Raw genomic sequence first — 21,617 nt, forward strand, 5'->3', positions numbered from 1 at the left:
ATAATAATAATAATAATAATAATAATAATAATAATAATAATATTTTAAGGTATACCCTTTATGTTAGCCTCCCAAAATAAGTAAGACTGGAGGCTACAAAGAAGGATTCTCAGACAGGAATGCCTGATAATTATAAAAAGAGACTATCAAGAGGAGCTGCAAAAGGCAGAAATTTTTAGTTTAAGGCCTACAAATATACCTAACCTACACAGGTAGGCTTGGTGTTTGCTAGTACGTTTATCCAGCCCTGAGTAACAGAATTGAAGGTTTCTCTATTAGACACAGAGACCATACTAGTAAAAGGATTTTGCAAGATCAGATGTCATTAAATTATTAAACTGTATCTTATGGGGAGGAACAAATGTAACACTAAATGTTAAATATTAAGTTGACAGTCCTGATAACTGGGGATATTAAATCCTGCTGAGGGAACTTCTATACAGTGACATGTTCCAGCTGCTACAACATTTTTTCAGTACTCATGGTTTTTGTTTCTCACCTAGAAGAACCCATTCACAGATGACTTTACAACCTGTTTTTCCCAACCACACTTCAAACTGAACTTATTTCTAAAAGGCAACTCATGTCCCTCAACTGACTTCTAAAAGGCAACTCATGTCCCTTACACTGTGTCCACTCACATCACTCTCTCCCAGCTCAGAAGAAGCCAAAATGAGTGACGCCTCTCATCTTACAACAATGGAGCCAAAAATAAATAGACTATAAATACAAGTAATTAATTATGTCAGGTAAAATCAGGAATCCAGTTTTGGGTGAGTTCCAAAAATTTGGAGACTCTTACCTGAGAGATTAAAATTCCCTCATTGCTCTTCCCCTACTCTATCAAAGATTTGAAAGGGACACATTAAAAAAGGTAAAATGATAGATCCAACCTGATCACTTATTAAAATTGAGAGCCATCTTGCCACAAAACTATGAAACGATTATTTTGGCTTTACTATAAATTACTGCAAATTCTGAACCTGCTTGGAATACCTGCCCGTGCCTTGAACTCACCCATGCCTGGCTCTCTGACCAGATAACAGCCCTCTCTGAAACTTTATTGACACCTCATAAATCTTGGCCTTCCCTGGCCAGAAAATGACCCTCGCTGAGGCTCTAATGGTCCTCATAAATTCTGATGATGGGGCCAGCCAAAAAAAAAATGTAAACTAGCATTAGTGTGATGCTTCTCCGACTTTTGTTATCTGTAAATCCACTTTTGTGTAACTTTTGAGGGCTATAAAGCTTGGCTGTAGGATACGTGGGGTTGCTGTCTTGTTTCTGCCATTTTGAGAGGGAGAGGCAGCCTGGCCAGTGGAAATAATAAGCTTGCTTTAATTTGATTTTAATTGGAGTCAGTGGTCTTTTCTCGTGTCCTGGTCTAACAGGTAAACACTCCAAAAACATGGAGCTCTGCCGGCCTAAAATTTCTTGAGAAACTGCTCCTGACCTTGGGCACTTGAAATATATGTTGTTGTCAGGAGCTTTAGCTTCTTTGTAGTGAGACTATCAAAGCTGGGTCTGCATCTATGTGACCTGGAGGACATGGTTTCTTATTATCCAATGAACATGAAGCAGCAGTGCTGAATTCTTTCTTTGTAGGGAAACTGTGGCCACTGAAGGCTAAGTGTCTCCCCGTGTGGACTGTGAAGCCATTTGCTGATCTTCCACTTCTCATGTTGTTTCTTTCTGCTGCACTGATAGTTTAGTATTTGCTTCATTAAATATAAGGAGATCATCAGAGATTCAGTGCTGGAGGGATTTCTCGCACGTGTGGTGGTTCAGGGTCTGCAGGAGAATACACCAATCAGGCTTCTATCCCACATAGCTTGACCCCTTGACCATTGCAACCTGATTCTGAACATTGCCGTGGAACCTCTCCATATAACAAGATGCCTTATAAGGAGAGGTCAGACATATAAAGGATTACTGGCTGCACAATGTCAGCCACAAGCCATTTGGAAGTCAATGGCAGATCCACATGGCCCCACCAGAGATGTTTTATCACACACCTGCACACCACAGCTCTGGGGCACTACTCAGCAGGTTCCAACATACAGGAATCTTTGTTCTACACCATTTTCATGAAACCCAGTCAATCAAGGCACTGTCTGGTACACTCATGATCAGCAACAGGATATCCAAAGGTTCTCCAGTGACATCTGGTAATAAGAATTTCAAAAATTTCATGGTATTTATCTAGCCATTTTTCAGGATGAAGTTGGAGACACAGTGGGTTTCAATTCATTCAGGAAACATTAAATGGTGAGGAATCTCATTTCAATGAAAGCTCTGGAGAACTCTCACAGGCAAGGCTTCCCAAAAAGTGGCCAAAATGTCACATGTAGCCAGGCCCATTGAGGTATACAATGCAAGGTCCATGTATATTTTGACTATCAACTATGGTTGTCAATTCTTTCAGAATAAAATCATGTGATATCCTAGCTGAGATTCCCAGTGTTCTGTGGAGAGCCACCCTGGGCCTAGATCTCAGTTTCCAAAGGCAACTCTCATGCGTGGCCTCCTAAATCCCAACACAATCCATTGCAATACTTCTCTGAGGTCAGTTCCAGAACTCAGTCTCTAAGGGGAATCACACCAGAGTTCAAGCCCTGGTGGACACAGTCATGTCTTCCAACTGCCACACAAATGAACACAATTAAAACCAAAACTCTCCCACATGGCCCTAAACTTCTTTCATATAGACGCTCATCAAATCTTCTGGCTGGAGGTTTCCATAAGAGGTGCAGTCCAAGACAGTGTTCAAAATATGCTCCCTTGACCTATTTTGCCTAAAGTCAGTGTGGCCTGAACACACTTCCTGTGAACCAGGAGTGATCAAATAGGCCTTCCTTTATTACTGCTCCACTTTTCCAATTTGAGGCCTACTGGCTGCCAGGTATAAATTCTTTATGTGAATTGGAGTCATGAGAAAACCCAAGCATCTATGGTCTAGCCTCTGCAGGCCATTGAAGATTTCATTTGTCCCAAAGGATCCCTATTCTCACTTGATGAAGGTCAGGAACCTTACAGAAGATGGCGAGAGACTTCATCCACAATGACTGCTTCTTTGGCCATTTTGGTTTTGGTAGCACACATGGAATCTTTCTTTAGATCCATCAGGAGCTGAGAATCTAAGCCACAACCCCACAAAGAATGAAGAGGCAGATTCAGACACATCCCTTTCCTAAGCAATTAAGCAAAGAGCCCCAGGTGAAGCCCATTCATTTTCATTTGAAAACTCTTTTCTTTAGACTTCAAAAAGGGGTGGCCTGAGGCAAAGATCTTTCTGACATTCAGGGCAAAGGACCAATAGGTAAGCAAATGGCACAAAGCAAGGTTTCTCCACTGAGACTTTACTGGTCACATAGACAACTGAGTTCTCTGAGATCCTCCCATTCACTTCAGTAATCATGTACATTGCCATTTCACAGAGCTTGCAGGTGATACATATCTTGGACACAAAACAATTATCCTATTCTGAAGAGTGCCCAGAATTCAGGAAGAAAACAGGAACATAGTAAGATAGTACGTGTTGCCCATCCATAAGGCAAGTCACAGTCCATTCATAAATTGGGCAGGATGAATGCTGGGAAGCTTTGTACTAGACAGAAAACATCCATTGATGCATTCTCTATTCTAATGTCTACAACCACGGACACAGTGGAATACACAGACATAGAAACACTCGCCTTGTCAAACAACTTACTAGAAAAAGTCCACTCCAAACCAACCAAACCGCCTTTCCTATCTATTCTCAGAACATGAGAAAAAACCACTAACTCACTCCCACACCCACAAAGTCACCTCCTTCCCTCAAGTAGGTCTGTAACCATCCGGAGTGTCCTCTGACTGGTGGGTCATAATATGTTCCCCCCGAAATGGCCTATCCATTCTCAGATCTGGTGTCCTTGGCAAACTCTGTGAAGTTGTGAGGTGCCTGTGCTGAGCCACTACCTGCTTTTTCAGGAAAGTCCCCTCTTCCAAGTTCTACTGATCCATGTGTGTTTTGACTCTCAACTATGGTTGCCAAGTCTTTCAGAATAAAATCATGTGATATCCTGGCTGAGATTTCCAGTCTCTGTGGAAAGCGACCCTGATCACATTTTTCAAGGGCAACTCTCATGCGTGGCCTCCTAAAATCTAAACACAATTCATGGCAATCCTTCTCTGAGGTCAGTTCCAGAACTCAGTCTCTAAGGGGAATCACACCAGAGTTCAGGTCCAGGAGGACCCAGGCATCTCTTCCAACTGCCACACAAATGACCACAATTAAAATAAAAGCACTCCCACATGGGCCTCATCTTCTTCCATATAGGCATTCATCATAAACTCTGGGTGGAAGTTTCCATGAGGGACGCAGCACATGACATTTTCAAAAAAGCTCCCTTGCTCCTCATTTGCCTAAAGTCAGGGTGGCCTGTACACCCTTCCTTTGAACCAGGAGTGATCAAATAACCCTGCCATTAATACTGCTCTGCTTCTCCAATTTGAGGCCTACTGACTGTCAGGTATAGATTCTTTATGTGATTTGGAGTCATGAGAAAACACAAGCACCTATGGGCTATCCTCTGAAGGGCTTTGAAGAACTCATTTGACCCAAAGGTTTCCTATTCTCACTTGATGGAAGTCAGAAACTGAAAAGTTTGGGCGAACGTCGGAGGAAAAGACCACCAAGAGACTGTCTCATGCCACAGCAAAGGGTTTATTGGGGGGTCCTGCATGCTGGGACTCAGAGCTCACTCCAGAGGAGCAAAGAACAAAGAGGCCTGAGAACAACTTGAGCTGAGTTTATATTTATTCTTTAGAGGGGGCAGGGACTTTACATACATCATATCCTCCTTTAGCAAATCATCATATACCACGTGAAAATCAAATAACAACTCTAAAAGATGATTAGCACATTCATTGGCAGGAACAGGTCGGGCAGCAGGTGATTGGTCAGCCCTGAGGAGTATACATTTAAACTGATTGTTTGAAGCCCTGAGGTGTATACGTGCTGAGCTGCACGGTTTCGGGGAAGGGGTTGTTAAGTAACTAGGTGGTCAGGGAAGATATCAACTCACATCTAATGGGAACTTCCGGGAATTGTCTTAACTGCCACAGGAATTTCAGTTTCTGAGTGCAGCTTGGAAACTTTACACAACCTGATTCTTTACGTTTCAATTTCAATTTCTTTTATTCTTTCATTTTCCACTCCTTTTTCTGACTACTTTTAATCTTAAAAGTAATGAATCATAATTATTGCGGGTTCTCACATTCTATTTCTGCAAGTGGAGCATATTTCTGTCTGATTACCATGAGTTTTATCTGCCCAATCTGAGCCTTGAGAAAGGAAACTATTAGGTTAAGCAAACAAGGTCCCACAGTTAGTACCAGCATAAGGATGATCAGGGGTCCATTTAAGGCTGATAAGAGTGTAGTTAACCAGAGGGATTGGGTAAACCACGACTCAAACGACCCTTGTTGAATCTCCCTTTCTCTCTGGTGCACTTCAAGGCATTTTCTTAATTTACTCATGGATTATTTTGAAAATCCAGTATGGTGAGCATAAAAACAACATTCTTCTCTCAGTGCAGCACAGAGGCCCCCATCCCTCATGAGGAGGAGGTCTAATCCTCGCCTGTTCTGTAAAACAACTTCAGAGAGAGAGGTTAAGGATTCCTGCAAAGCTGTGATGGATGTCTTTAACATCTTCAAGTCTTGATCTATTGCTGTTTCTAATTCGGCCATTTGTTGTGACCCACGGATCATAGCAGCTGTTCTCATACCCACTCCTGCAGCAGCTCCTATCCCTAATAGAATGGCTAGAGTAAGGGACACTGGCTCCCTGCGAAATCGGGTTGTTTGTCCCCCTAGTAGACCTTCAAATGATTCTGCATCATCATAGAGCACCCTGGGGAGTATCTGCACCATTATACAATAATTTACAGAGCTGTGCAATACCTGGGCTGAAATGCATGGAGTTCTGACTGTGTGGAGTTCAGTACCATAAAGGTTCCTTTAATTAGTTCCCAGGGGGAGGAGTCAGCTGTACTCTGGACTGGGGAAGTAGGCAAAGATGGAACCCGGGAAGTATGAGATGGTAGAGAGGTTCTGGTAGATCTAGGCATGGGAGGTTTAGTAGGCTTAACTCCTGGCTTGAGAGGATTTGGCCCTATTGCTGTGGAATTTTCTTCCTTTTTAAGCCGGATATTGAACCAGAGACCAAAGTCATTATAAGGGCCATAAATATAGAATCACATTCCCCAAGCATTTCCCATAGGCCATGTTGTCTGAGGTAGCCCCTTCCTTTGGAAGTGAAAATTATATTGAGGGGGTAACATAGACTATTCTTTCCACAGCGAGTTTTTGACACCACTTGGCTAGCGGCACATTTCTTGGAATCAATCAAGGTGTCATTTGGTCCTACCTGAATCATACTGTCTGGGAAGTTTGGGTTCCACCATGCAGCTCCCGTTTGTTCACAACCCCAAGATCTACAATAAAATCACTGGGTCCTCCACAGGTTTGGGCCTGTTTGCGACTTTGGAAATCAGCTGGGCACACATAATATTCAAGACTGGCTAGTTTACACCTGAGCTGCGGGAGATGACATCCATAATTTATGGGGTAAGGTGGTCTATGTTGCCCTGGTTTGGGTTTGAGTGGGATCTGTGTGGGGTCCTCTATGTCAGGGAGATCCCAGTCAGAGAGGCCTATGACAAGCTGACAAATGTCCGGGTGGAGAGATGGCCACCGAGTTCATAAGGGGGCTGTATGTGAAATAGACCACACTACTTGCCCAGTAGGATTTATAACTTGCCATTGTTGCTGAACAGGCTGATGAGGATTAGGACTTCTGGTGGTCAGGGGGAGAATCCATAGACTTACCCACACGATGGACACGCAACTTGAGATGGTTACCAGTCTGTTCCAGTTTCCAGCCAGAGTCTGGACAGGGCGCAGGCATGAGAAGGGTGGCATTGATCCAGGAAGCGATCCCATCCACTTTCACTACTGTGGGTGTTAAAAGCAGCACATGGTATGGTCCTTTCCAGCGGGGTTCCAGGGATGACACCTGATGCCGTCTCACGTAGATGAAGTCTCCCACTTGATATCATGTGGGGTTTTCTCGTCTCCAGGCTGATAAGCAGAGGCCAACTGTTTCCACAGGTATCGCTGGGTGCTGGGATTGTTCAAGGGCTTTAAGTCTGTCAAGCAAAGGGGTGTGAAAGGAATCATTAAGTCTCAGAGTTGGCGTTAGGTCCCTTACTGGAGGAGGGGCAACATAGAGAATTTCATAAGGGGTGAGGTTACACAAAGAGGCTGAGGGGGTATTTCTTGCACAAAACAGTGCATAAGGCAGGAGAATAGTCCAATTTTTTATGCCAGTTTCCAAGCTTAATTTCGTTAAGGTCTCTTTGGTGGTTCTATTCATTCTTTCTACCTGTCCTGAGCTCTGGAGTCAATAAGCACAATGTAACTTCCAATTAATACCCAGGTTCCTGGCGAATCCCTGACTTACCTGGGCCATGAATGCTGGTCCGTTATCGGACCCTATTACTTTAGGCAGGCTGAACCTTGGAAAATGTCTTCTAGGAATTTTTTGACCACCATCTGAGCCGTTTCTTTCTTCATGGGGAAGGCTTCGACCCATCCTGAAAAAGTATTTGAAAAAGACTAGGAGATATTTAAGTCCTTACCTTGCTGCCTTAATTTCAGTAAAGTCCACTTCCCAGAATTGTCCTGGTCTGGTTCCTCGTAAGTGCTTCCCTGCAGGAAGCTTGGATGGGTAAGTATTAACTAATTGGCAGACGTGACAAGCTCTAGTCACCTGCTCAGCTATTTCTTTCCTCTGTGAGTCAGTCAATACTAAGTCCTTTTTTCGGTCCTTTAAGAGTGCCTATAACTTCTTTGAGCCTAAGTGGGTGAGCTAGTGTACGACTTTGACATAAAGGTGGGCTTTTTGATATTGTAACCTTGGCTCTGTAGGGCCCCAGAGTTCTGTATCTGTCTCCTCAGATGATAAGTTGCCTGAATGTTCTGGTGCAGCAAAATCTCTTGATTATTGTTCGCCCCGGTGTGGAAAAAGTTAACAGAGTCACTCCATTTAGGGCTGCCAATTAACCTTCCTCCTCTGCCCTTCTGTTTCCAACCACCACGGGGTCATTTCCCTTCTGGTGCCCTGGACAGTGCACTATTGCTAGTTCCTTAGGGCCCTACACGGCTGAGAGAAGGTGGAGGATCTCATAATTGTTCTTTAATTCTTTCTCAGTGAAGGTTAATAGCCCCCTTTGCTGGTAAATAGTTCCGTGCACATTTGCAGTTTCAAATTCATAGCGGCTATCAGTGTATTACTAGTTCCAATGCTTTCGTAAGGGCAATTATTTCTGGTTTTTGGACTGATGTCCCTTCTGGGAGACCAGAGGACCAGATGACATTAGTTTTGCTGACTACTGCTACTCCACCCGCCACTTACCATCTTGGAGGAAGCTGCTGCCGTTCATAAACCATACGACTTCAGGGCAAAGCAGAGGCTGATCCTTCAAGTCTCGTTGAATACTGGTTTCTTCTGCCAGTATGTGTTGACAATCATGAGCAATGGGTCCTGATGATTCTAATGGCAGCAGTGTAGCCAGGTTGAGTGGAGCAGGGGGTCCCAGCGTTATTCTGTCTTTGTCTAGCAAGAGGCTCTGGTAGTGGGTAAATGTGGAGTTTGATAGCCAGCTCGCTGGAGGCTGACAGATGATGCTCTCCAGGGCATGGGGGTTAGCTTCTGTCCCAACGTTCATTTATGAGCATCTTTTATCAGAAGGGCTGCTGCTACTATAGCTCTTAAGCAATGGCGCCACCCGCTAGCCACTGGGTCCAGTTTATTTGATAAGAATGCTACCAGCCTTTTCCAAGGTCCCAAAGTCTGAGTGAGCACAACCTGGGCTATTCCTTTCTTTTCCTCGATGTAGAGAGTGAAGGGTTTTTCTACATCTGGGAGTGCTAAGGTCGGAGCAGATAGCAGCACCTTTTTTTGACATTATCAGAAGCTTGTTGGTGCTCAGGGGTCCATTGGAAGTGGGAATCCCCCTTTATCATCGGGTATAAACGGGCAGCCAGAGACGCGATCCCAGGAATCCATAACCTGCAACAGCCGGAAGTCCCAAGAAACTCTCTGAGTTCTCTCTTATTAGATGGGGGCGGTATATACACAAAGTTTAGTTTTCTGGGCTCAGTAAGCCATCATTTGCCACCCCTAAGAGAATAATCCACGAAGATTACTTCTTGCTGACAAATTTGGACCATTTTGGCAGAAGCCCTATATTCAAGCCGAGCAAGCTTGGATAATAATGCTTGGGTCCCAGACTCATAGTTCTCCTTGGTGTTGGCTGCCAGTAGCAGATCATGCACATATTGGAGTAGAGTGACTTCGGGGTGTGCAGTTCTGAAGTCATTGAGTCAAGAGAGTGGGTGAGTTTTTGAACCCCTGTGGGAGTCTAGTCCAGGTTAGTTGGCCAGATGTTCCTGTTTCTGGGTCTATCCACTCAAAGGCAAACAGAAACTGACTGTAATAATGTAGGGGCAAGCAGAAAAAAGCATCTTTTAAGTCCAGCACAGTGTACCATTCCCGCTCCAGATTCAGAGTGTTAAGCAAATTATAAAAATTGGGTACCGTAGGGTGAATGTCCTGCACTCTGTTGTTGATCTCTATTAGGGCTTGAACAGGACGATAGTCCCCAGTTCCTGGCTTTCTTACTGAGAGCAGGGGGGTATTCTAGGCCCATTGACAGAGACTTAGGACCCCAAGAGCCAGATATTTCTGAATATGGGGCCTTATCCCATCCTTAGCTTCTTTGCTTAGAGGATATTGTTTAACACTGATTGGAGAGGCAGAGGCTTTTAATTCTACAACTATTGGAGGTTTTTTTACATCTAGACCTAACCCAGCAGTTTTTGCCCAGGCATTAGGATAATCTTTTATCCATTTCTGGGGTAGTTTGACTGTTTGATCAGTCCTAGGGTGAGCGAAGAGTTGATGTTCATCTTCTAAAGACACAGTCAAAGCCGTGACTATGGGAGTTTTTACTGAAGGCTTTAGAAACTCCACTTGGGGACCATCAGGGTTAAAGGTTATTCTAGCCCTGAGTTTGGTAAGCAGATCCCTGCCCATCAATGGGGCTGGGCATTCTGGGATTACTAGGAAAGAGTGGTGGACATTTCCATTTCCTAGGCCCATAGTCCTCCTAGTTGTCCAAGCCTGATATGTACTGAGATTAGCCCCATGAACAAGGGACCATTTATTTGATAGGGGGCCCAGTGGGGTCTTAAAGGCTGAGTATACTGCTCCTGTATCCACTTCAAAGTTCACTGGGGTCCCCTCTACTTCAAATGTTACCCTGAGCTCAGGGAGGGGATCCGAGCCCCGACATTCCTAGTCCTCTTCTAGAGTCAGCATGGTAGGCTGGCATCTCTGCTTCTTTTTGGGGCACTCTTTGGCCCAGTATCCTTTTTCTTTACAGTAGGCCCATTGATCTGAGCCCAGGGGCAGCCTTTGGCCTGAGCCCAGGTATCCCTTTCTGTCTCCCTGCTTTTTAACTTCTGGCCTATTTGCTGCTGTGACCAGAACCTTAGGCAATGCTTTACTCTGCCATGTGCTCCTTTCATCCTCCTTTTGTTCCCTTTCCTTCTTTCTCCTCTGTTCCCTCTCCTCCTTAGTTTCTCTCTTATAATATACTTTCTCAGCTTCTCTGACTAAGTCTCTTAAGGTCATATCGTGTAATCCATCTAGACATTGTAACTTTCTCTTAATATCTAGGGCAGCCTTCGCAATAAAGGCCATTGCAACAGATGCCTTTTGGTCCTCTGCCTGAGGATCAAAAGGAGTATATTTCCTATATGCTTCCATAATTCTCTCCAGAAACATACGGGAGACTCTTTAGGCCCTTGGATAATCTCTCTTAACTTGGCCAAATTAGTTGGCCCTCTGGTGGCCACTCGGAGACACGCTATTAGAGTCCGGTGATAAGTGGACAGATGCTACCTACCTTCAAAGTTGTTGGGGTCCCAGTTGGGTCGGTTCATGGGTCCGTAGGGACGGAGAGGGAGCATCACAAGGGCTTCCGAGTTTTCTATTATCCGTCGCCGGCGGGCGGGTTCCTTTAGGTGGCCCAGCTTCCTCCAGGGGAGGAGGGTCTGTTGCTGCTGCGTCGAAGTCCCCTGGAGGGCTTGAGTTAGGCCCAATTGCCTCTAGCAGCGAAGAGGCTGAGTCAGCGGCTGGAGGATAATCAGGAACGTGTTGGGGCTTGGGGAGCGAGGGTAGAGGATAAGGAGGGGGAGGAGTGTCCAGTCTTGTGACTCTGGGAGAATGGAGGGAAGAGGGGGAGGGGCGGAAGGTTTGAATGATAGGATCTGGGGGAAGGGGTATATGGCTGTTAATCTGGGTGGCCACGTGGCCCCGACTGAAAGAGAATATCTCTGAATTTTCAGATTACAGGGAAGTAGAAGGATCCTTCTTGGGGCCACCTAACTCTGAGGATGGGCGATTCTGAAACACAGAAAGTCTGCCTGGCCAGGCGTTTTACTGAAACAGATAGATTCTGGGCCCTTGACTGTGGGCCAGTCTGTGGGGTTTTGATTCTTTATGTGAATTGGAGTCATGAGAAAACCCAAGCACCTCTGGGCTGCCCTCTGTAGGGCTTTGAAGAACCCCTTTGAGTGAGTCTAGGAGTTGGACAATAAGTTCTTTAGGAATACGCTTTTGCTGAGAGAGTGAATGTAAATGTCAGCACATTTAAATGGTCATTCCCAATGATGAACTGGAGAAAAGGTGTTTGAGAGGAGATATAAATAGAGACATTAGGAAATCAGGCAAAGGACAAAGTGAGTGGTAGCATAAGACATTTTTAACAGGGTTGAGGTTGAATATATAATCTTAGGAAAAACAGATATGTAGTCACCAATATGAATGATATTTGAGAGCATTAGGGAACCAGGACATGGATGTTGTTAGTAATACATGCTCACATTCAATTTAGGTTTTGGTACAAATATAAGTGTGACCCTTGCATTTTGTGTCAGGAATATTACTGTGATGAAATGTATGTGTATATCAGGTGACTAGAGTATTTCTTCCACCATTTCTGAAAGCAATATTTTAAAGACTTATAAATTAGTATTGGGGATATATTTAGCTGTACCCTGAGCCTGTGAATATAGAGATGATGCCTTAATAGACCATACTGTGAATAAATAATATAACTGGTTCCACTTTTAATAATGGATTGAATTGATATCTGAAAATATATAAGAATTTTATGTTGATATACAATCATTCATTCCAATCAGTTATACATCTATAGCTAATAATAGAATTACAGTTTATCATGATGGGTGTGTGAGTTTGCTTCAAAAGTGATTATGGAAATCGAAAATAATGTGTTTGGAAAGAAGTCTCATGAAAAAACCAGTCAAGAAACCTGGCGGAATACATGTGTTCTGAAGCAGGAAGTGATTGAAAGTGAAACAAATGCCTATAAATTTGCTAACTTGTGGAAGAAATATATATCATATCATGTGCGTATAATGAAGAAATAGTAATGTACCAGTGTTGAATAAAAATGAACGTCAAAATAGACATCATGGAACATAGGAATCTACTTGCATTGATGTTAAACTGGGTCACTTACTGTAGAAATATTAGTATTTGTATGCACCATTCACTGAATTTAGTTTTCAGTACTAGGAAACAAATATGTAGTTCAGGTGGATTAATATTTCTGAGAATAATCTTGTGAAAAGTTGATTAGAAATCCAAATACATGAACATTAATGAATTTAGGGAGTGTATAATAAGATGCATATATTTCACATTTTGAAAAATCTGGAGAGTATATATATATATATACAAAACCCACACAGAGACATTAAAAAGTAGCAATATATATGCCAATCAAAATTCATCATGAAATATATATCGTCCACAGATCCAAAAATATTTATTTTACTGAACATGAATTTATATATAATGTTTTTCAACTAGGAAGCTCCCCCAAAGGTTGAATTTTCAGTTTCAACAGCGTGTAGGAGCAGTGATCTCTTCTCAAAATTTGCATCTGCCAAGTTAGCCACCTCAAAAGTATTTTCGTGTGATACCAGGTAGGATTCTATATGTGCATATACAAATACATGTGCTTAATAAGCTACAGAGAAAGGAAGACAGGAACTTACATATTTGTTAACTTTAAAAATACACGGAGAACTACTTCAATAAAAAATTGACTAGATTTATAACTCCTACCCAATATATTGTAAAAGGCAAGCACAACTCTACACCACCCCTCCTCTGAACAGCTTGTTTTTCTATTCTGTTTGAGTTATTTTTCTCCATTATATTAGAATTAGTAGGCAGAGTCTAGTAGGGTATGGGTTAGTGTCAGGGATTCAGTATTCCGATTAGAAAATTGGAAAATGAATCCAATGTGTATGCAAATATGTGCTACAAAAAAATCTTCCCACTCTCATCCAGAACAATGCATTGTCATTACCTCCGCCCCAAGTAGAACACAATTAGTGGAGAAGAGTTAGAAAATCTGTGAATACATATCTGGAATGGAATATGCTCAGGAGTTCACAACATTGGAGGTGGTAGAGGAGTTTCCCAAAGTAAGGGACAGGGTTCCATTCCACAAATATGGAGCTCAGGTTCCCTAAAGACTTATTGAGAAACTGCCTATGAGGTTGGGCACTTGAAATATATGTTGTTGTCAGGAGCTTTTGCTTTCTTTCTAGTGAGACCATCAAAGCTGAGTCTGCATCTATGGGACCTGAAGGACATGGTTTCTTATTTTCCAATGAACATGAGGCAGCAGTGCTGAATTCTCTCTTTGTAGGTAAACTGTGGCCATTGGGGGCTAAGTGTCTCCCCGTGTGGACTGTGAAGCCATTTGATCTTCCTCCATTTTCGAGGTGTTTCTTGGTGCTGCACTGGGAGTTTGGTATTTGCTTCACGAAATACAAGGAGTTCAACTGGGACACAGTGCTGAAGGGAGTTCTGTCATGTGAGGTGGGTAAGGGTTCTCAGGACTAAGCACCCTCCAGGCTTCTATCCCTCATAGCTTGCCCCTTTGTCCATAGCAACCTGGTTCTGAACATTGCCCTGAAACCTCTCCATATAACAATATGCCTTTACATAGAATATTCTGCTGGCTGCACCATGTCAGTCACAAGCTATTTGGAAGCCAATGGCAGATCCACATGGGCCCACACAGATGTTTTATCATACATCTTTCCACCTCTACTCTTGGCCCACCACTCAGCAGGCTCCAACTTACTGGTATCTCTGTTCTACACCATTTTCATGAATCCCAGTCAATAAAGGCACTGTCTGATACATTCATGATCAGACGTAGGACATCCAAAGGTTTCCCAGTGCTACCTGGTCATGGGAAATTCAAAAATTTCATGGTATTTATCTTGGCATTTTTCAAGGATTAAGTTGGAGGCACTGTGGGTTTCAATTCATTCTGAAACCATTAAATGGTGAGGATGCTCATTTCAATGTAAGCTCTGGAGAAGTCTCACAGGCAAGGCTTTCCAAAGAGTGGCCAAAAGGTCACATGAAGCCAGGCTCATTGAGGGTTACAATGTGAGGTCCATGTTTGTTTTGAATCTCAACTATGGCTGTCATGTTTTAAAGAATATAATCATGTGAAATCCTGGCTGACATTCCCAGTGCTCTGTGGAAAGTCACCCTGGGCCTAGATCTCAGTTTCCAAGGGCGAGTATCATGTGTGGCCTTTTAAAATTCCAACACAATTCATGGCAATACTTCTCTGAGGTAAGTTCCTGAACTCAGACTCTAAGGGGAATCACACCAGAGTTAAAGCCGAGATGGACCCAGTCATCTCGTCCAACCGCCACACAAATGACCACAATTGAAACAAAAACATTCCCACATGGCCCTGATTTTCTTCCATATAGACACTCATCATAACTTCTTGCTAGAGGTTTCCATGAGGGGCACAGTCAAAGACAGTGTCCAAAATAAGTTCCCTTGCCCCTCATTTGCCTAAAGTTTGAGTGGCTTTGACACCCTTCCTGTGAAACAGGAGTTATCCATTAGGCCTGCCTTTAATTCTGCTCTGCTTCTCCAATTTGAGGTCTACTGACTGTGGGGTTTAGGTTCTTTATGTGTATTGGAGTCATGAGAATATGCAAGCATTAATGGGCTAGCCTCTGCAGGGCTTTAAAGAACTCATTTTATCCAAAGGATCCCAATTCTCACTTGATGGAGGTCAAGAACCTTACAGAGGAAGGCGAGAGACTTCATCCACAATGACTGCTCTTTTGACCACTTTGGTTTTGGATGCACACATGGGATCTTTCTTTACATCCATCAGGTGCTGACAATCTAAGCCACAGCCTCACACAGGGCCAAGCACCTGATTCAGACACATCCCTTTCCAAAGCAATTAAGCAAAGAGCCACAGGTGATTTCCATTCATTTCCATTTGAAAACTGTTTTCTTCAGGCTTCACAAAGGGGTGGCCTGCAGCAAAGACCTTCCTGACTTTCAGGGCTAAAGAACAATAGGTAAGCAAAAAGCCCAAGCGGGGTTTTTAAACTGAGAGGTTAGTAGTCACACTGATATCCGAGTTTTCTGAGATGCTCGCCTTTCTCTTCAGCTATCCAGTATATGGCCATGTGACAGAGCTTGGAGATTGTACACATCTTGGACACAAAACCATGAGCCTATTCTGGAGAGTCGCCAGAACTCAGGAAGAAAACCAGAACTTAGGAATATAGCAGGTGTTGCCAATTGATAAGGCAAGCCCTGGTCCATTCATTAATTGGGCAGGATAAATGCTGGGAAGGTTTCTACTAGACAGGACACATCCATTGATGCATTCTTTTTTTTAATGTCTACAACCACAGACACAGTGAGATACACAGACTTAAAAACACATGCCTTGTGAAACGACTTAGTAGAAACATTTCACTCCAAACCACGAAACCGTCTTTCCTACCTATTCTCAGAACATGAGACAAAGCCACACACGCACACCCACACCCATAAAGGCACCTCCTTCCCCCAAGTAAGTGTGTTACTATCTGGAGTGTCCTCTGACTGGTGGACCATACTATGTTCCCCTGAAATGGCCTGTCCTGTCTCAGATCTGGTCTCCTTGGCAAACTCTGTGAAGTTGTCAGGAGCCAGCGGTGAGCCACTACCTGCTTTCTCAGGAAAGGCCCCTCTTTAGAGCTTTTCTGGCATTTGGCCATCCTCATATCAGTAGGTAAAAAAAAGACTGACTCTGTCCTTGGTAAGTCCACACAAGTGAGCCCACTGGGACTGGGACTGGGACTGGCTCTGGATGCCTGGCTTCCTGGATCCCAAGTTCAGAGAGTTCCATCAAAAAGGAAGTGAGGTGAGGTCACTTCCTTCAGGAACTGAATGAGGTCACTGCCTTGGCAACCACTTTTCCCTAACAGTTGCTTCCAAGGGTCACATGAGATGGTGGCTGCCTCTAGTTCCTGTGACACTTTCACAATTTAGATTGTTTTTATCAACCATAGGAACCAGTGTACAGCTCTCCACATAGGCCTGGTTTGGTCCATCTTCTCTTCATTAAAAAGAGAGAGGCTGATTGAGACACAACCCTTCATCCTGACCAGGTTGTTTGCCATGGAAGATGACTTTTACTCTACCAGGTCCTTCATAGCTGCCTACATCTTCTCCAGGGATCATTTCTGCACGGACCTTTGAGGTTCTAAGCAGGGGGAAGATCCACTACATTCTGGTATTGTAAGACCAACGCTGTCCCTGCTCTTCTGTAACGTTAGATTGAGGGAAAAGTGAATGGTTAGGGTTAATAACATGTTTGATTTGGGTTAGGAATCATTCTGCTGGATGAATAATGGTATTGGGAACCTGCGATATGTATGAGAATATATAGGTGAAATATATGTATGAAAACAGAAATCTAAGTAAGATTTGAAGCCCAGAAGAGCATTGGGGCCTTTATTAGAATACTTAGCTTTGAATTACGTTCTGCACAGATGTGTCAGATTAATCGATACACAATGGCATAGGAACTTGTACCTTGAATGATTGAATGTAGAAGAGATCATTAGGTCAAAATTGAATGTCGATAGTGAGAGGTTAATAAAGTAGGTACTTGTCACTTCCTGTTTTTCTGTATGCTTAACAAAACACTCTTGAAATCTTGAGAACTCTTTGCTAATCTTGTTTCCAGAAGGTGCTGTCCCCAACTGCCAAACTGCAGAATGTAGTCTCTCACCCGTTTGTACACAAACTGCCCACTCACCCGGACCAATCAATAAACTTCCCTCCTTGCCCTCTCCAAAAATATTATATAATCTCTGCTTAAGCTGTTCTCCTGGCTCTCTGCTATATTCAAGTGAGCTCTGAGCCCCAGCGTGGTGGAACCCCAATAAACCCTTTGCTGTTGCATGCGACAGTCTCTTTGTGGTCTCTTCCTCTGATGCTCGCCTGATCTTTTCATATGGAGGTTCCACTGAAATCCAGTAGTGGCAGACGAGAGACCCCGTGTGTCCTTGCTTTCACTGTTTGTGTATCTTTTATTATGGGACATAGCACTTCAATGCCTCTGTCCCTGACCCTTGATGACTGGACCAAACTTCACTTAAGGGCTCAGGATCTTTCTTTTTCAGTAAATCTCCAGACCTGGCAGACTCTCTGTGCCTCAGAATGGCCCACCTTTGGAGTCGGATGGCATCTAGAAGGATCTTTCTACTTCCCACTAATTTAAAAAGTCAGAGATATTGTCTTTCAGCCAGGGTCACATAGCCATCTGGATCAACAGCCATTTATCTTAACTTGGCAGGACCTCTGCAAATCTCCTCCTCCATGGGTGAAGTTTTTTCTTGCCCCTGCCCCCACTCTTACTCCATACCCCAAAATCTCTCAAACCCTCTACTCTTCTTCCTCCTCCACCCTCTCTTCTCCCTTAGTCACAAGATTTGACTCTACTGGATTCTCCTCCCTCTCCTTATCCCCTGTCCTCTTCCCCCACCCTCCAACAAACTCTAAGTGATTCCCCTGCTGCTGACTCAGCCTCTCCGCAATTAGAGGAGCAAAGCGCCAACCAGATAGTTCCCTGGTGGCACAAACAGCCCCTCCTTCCCTTGAGGAAGCTAGCCCGGCTAAAGGAACTCACCAGCTGTGAATGATCGAAAACCCTGGAACTCCCGTGATGCTCCCGCTGCTTCCCTATGGGCCAATGATTGACGACGGCCATGGGGGAAAGATGCAAGCCTGCCAGATTTGGTCTTTCTCCTCTTCAGACCTATATAACTGGAAAAATAACAATTCCCTTTTTCCAAGGACCCCACCTGGATCACAGGTGTGCTTGAGTCATTGTTGTTTTCACACTACCCTACTTGGGATGACTGCCAACAACTCCTAAGGACTGTCTTCATGACAGGGGAATAAAAGAGAATACTCCTGGAAGCTGGAAAAAAAAAGTATCTTCTGACCAGATGCGTGACTGACACAACTTCCCAACATAATCAAAGCCAGCTTTCCTTTGAACCGACCCAACTGTGGCCCCAAAACCTTTGAAGCTAGGGAGCATCAGTCCACTTATCGCCGGGCTCTAATAGTGGGTTTCCGTGCGGCCTCTAGGTGACCAACTAATTAGGCCAAGGTAAGAGAGATTATTAAAGGGCCTGATGAACCTCCCTCTATGTTTCTAGAGAGAATTATAGAGGCATATAGGAGATATCCTCTTTTTGATCCTCAGGCTGAGGATCAAAAGGCATATGTCACAATGGCCTTTATTGGGCAAGCTGCCCTGGATATTAAAAGAAAGTTACAATTCTTAGATGGATTACAAGATATGACTTTGAGAAGGTATACTTTAAGAGCGAAACTGAGGAAGAGAAGGGAGCAAAGGGAGAATAAAAGAAACAAAAGACAGACTAAGGCATTGACTAAGGTCCTGGTCACAACAACAAATAGGCCAAAAATTAAGAAACAGGGAGACAGGAAGGGATACCTGGTCCCACACCAGAGGACACCCCTGGCCTCAGATCACTGTGCCTACTGTAAAGGTAAAGGACACTGGGCCAAAGAGTGCCCTAGAAAGAGACAGCCACGCCAGCCAGTCATTCTGACTCTTGAGAATGACTAAGAATGTCGGGGCTCAGATCCTCTCCCCGAGCTCAGGGTAACTTTTGAAGTGGAGGGGACCCCAGTAAACTTTGAAGTGGATACACGGGCAACATACTCAGCCTTTAAGGCCCCATTGGGCCCTCTATCAAATAAAAGGTCTCTAGTTCAAGGGGCTAACGGCAGTAAGTATCGGGCTTGGACAACTAAGAGGACCATGGACTTGGGAAAGGTAAAATTCATCAATCCTTCCTAGTAATGCCAGAATGTCTGGCCCCATTGATGGGAAGAGATCTGCTCACCAAGCTCTGGGCCAAAATAACTTTTAACCCTGAAGGCCCCCAAGTGGAATTTCTAAATCCTTCTGTAAAAACTCCTATAGTCACGGCTCTAACTATGTCAGTAGAAAATGTATATAAACTCACTCACCTTGAGGAAACTGCAGGCATTCCTGAAGGATCAAGAACAGAGTTTTCCACTAACTAACTCACAGCAAAAGGAAATTACTGAATGGGTAACAAAAGCCTGTCGGGTCCATGAATTGGTTAATGCTAACCCTTCCAAGCTTCCTGCAGTAAAGCACCTACGAGGAACAAGTCAGGACAATTCTGAGAAGTGAAGTTTACTGAAATTAAGCATGCAAGGTATGGACTTAAATATCTCCTAGTCTTTGTAGATACATTTTCAGGATGGATTGAAGCCTTCCCCACAAAAAAAAAAAAAGAAAGGAACATAACAAATGATGGTCAAGAAGATCCTGGAAAATATTTTTCCAAGATACGGCCTGCCTAAGGTAACAGGGTCTGATAATGGACCTGCATTTGTGGCCCAGGTATGTTGGGGGTTAGCCATGACCCTGTGGATTGATTGGAAGTTACATTGTGCTTATAGTCCCCACAGTTCAGGACAGGTAGAAAGAATGAATAGAACCATTAAAGAGACTTTAATGAAATTAAGCTTAGAGACCGGTATAAAAGATTGGACTATGCTCCTGCCTTGTGCGCTGTTTCATACAAGAAATTCTCCCTCTGTTTCTTTGTGTAACCTCACCCCCTATGAAATTCTCTATGATGCCCCTCCTCCAGTAAGGGACCTAACCCCTTTAAATCTCTTGAAATAACTCAGTGATACCTATAAAAACAGCTGGCCAATGCCTACCAACCTGGGGACGAGGGGACTCCACATCGATATCAAGTAAGAGACTTCCTCTACTTAAGTCGACATCAGGTGTCATTCCTTGAACCCCGCTGGATAGGACCATACCAGGTGCTACTTATAACAACTACAGTGGTAAAGGTAGACAGAATCACTTCCTGGATCCAGGCCTCTAATCTCAAGCCTGTGCCCTGTCCAGATTCTGCCTGGAAACTGGAAAAGACTGGTAACACTTCCAAATTGCATATTCGCCGTGTGGATAAGGCAATAGACTCTCCCCTTGACCACCAGTATTACTAACCCTCATTAGCCCGTTCAGGAGCGATGGATGATCACTAATCCTACTGGACAAGAAGTATAATCTATCTTGCATATAGCCCACTTAGGGACCTGGTGGCCATCTCTCCACCCAGACATTTGTCAGCTGGCTATAGGTCTTTCCTATTGGGATATCCCTGATGAAGAGGATCCCACTAAAAGTCCATTAAATCCCTTCTGTACCATAGATAATGGAAACAAACATTATGGATGTAGGGACAGGCAAGCCAGATGCAGATGGGTAGCCTAGATTACTATGTTTGCCCGGCCGACTATCAAAGCCACAAACAGCTAGGGCTGTGTGGGGGAAAAGTCGACTTCTTCTGTAAGTCATGGGGATGTGAGCATACAGGGGCTGCCTGATGGAACCCGAAATCCTCATCAAATTCAGTACACAGCATTGGCCATATCACCAATTAAATAACCAAAAACGATGGCCCCCAGAGGGGTCTCTAGATCCTCAAATTCTGTGTGACCTTTTTAACTTCTGCAAGTGCTCAAAAGGGTGAAAGGAGATTCCTCTATGTGGAGGACTTTTCCTACCTTCGCTCACATCCTGAACTATGCTTCTCCAATAGATCCTCACCCTCAGCCTTTTTCTCCAGACTATCTGCTGTCACTCTAACCTCAGCAACCTGATTTTTCCCCTCCAATTACTAGATCAAAACCCCAAACCACCGCCGATTCTCAGACCATTGCCCCCTTGTTGAGTAGCAGGTACTGATGTACCCGTCCACCCTCGCACTTCTCTCTTCTCCTGTTAGTGCCCACACAGGGTCCCACCCTGGTCCTCTTACCAGCTAACCCAAAGCTCAAACCATCTGTGGAGAGCCCTCAAACCGCTATCCAAATGTAATTATATGGCCTTTAAAGTTGCTTTGTTATCACTGAAAACAGGTTACTAAGTATTTAAAGTCCCTCACAGGCTTTGTGGGATACGCACTTCTGTCTTCACGTCTGCTCTATCTGTAAAACTGCTCAAGTTTTGTTGCTAGAAATATCCCAAACCCCTTTC

The sequence above is a fragment of the Callospermophilus lateralis genome, chromosome 15, assembly GCF_048772815.1.
Source record: "Callospermophilus lateralis isolate mCalLat2 chromosome 15, mCalLat2.hap1, whole genome shotgun sequence".
Lineage (NCBI taxonomy): Eukaryota > Metazoa > Chordata > Mammalia > Rodentia > Sciuridae > Callospermophilus > Callospermophilus lateralis.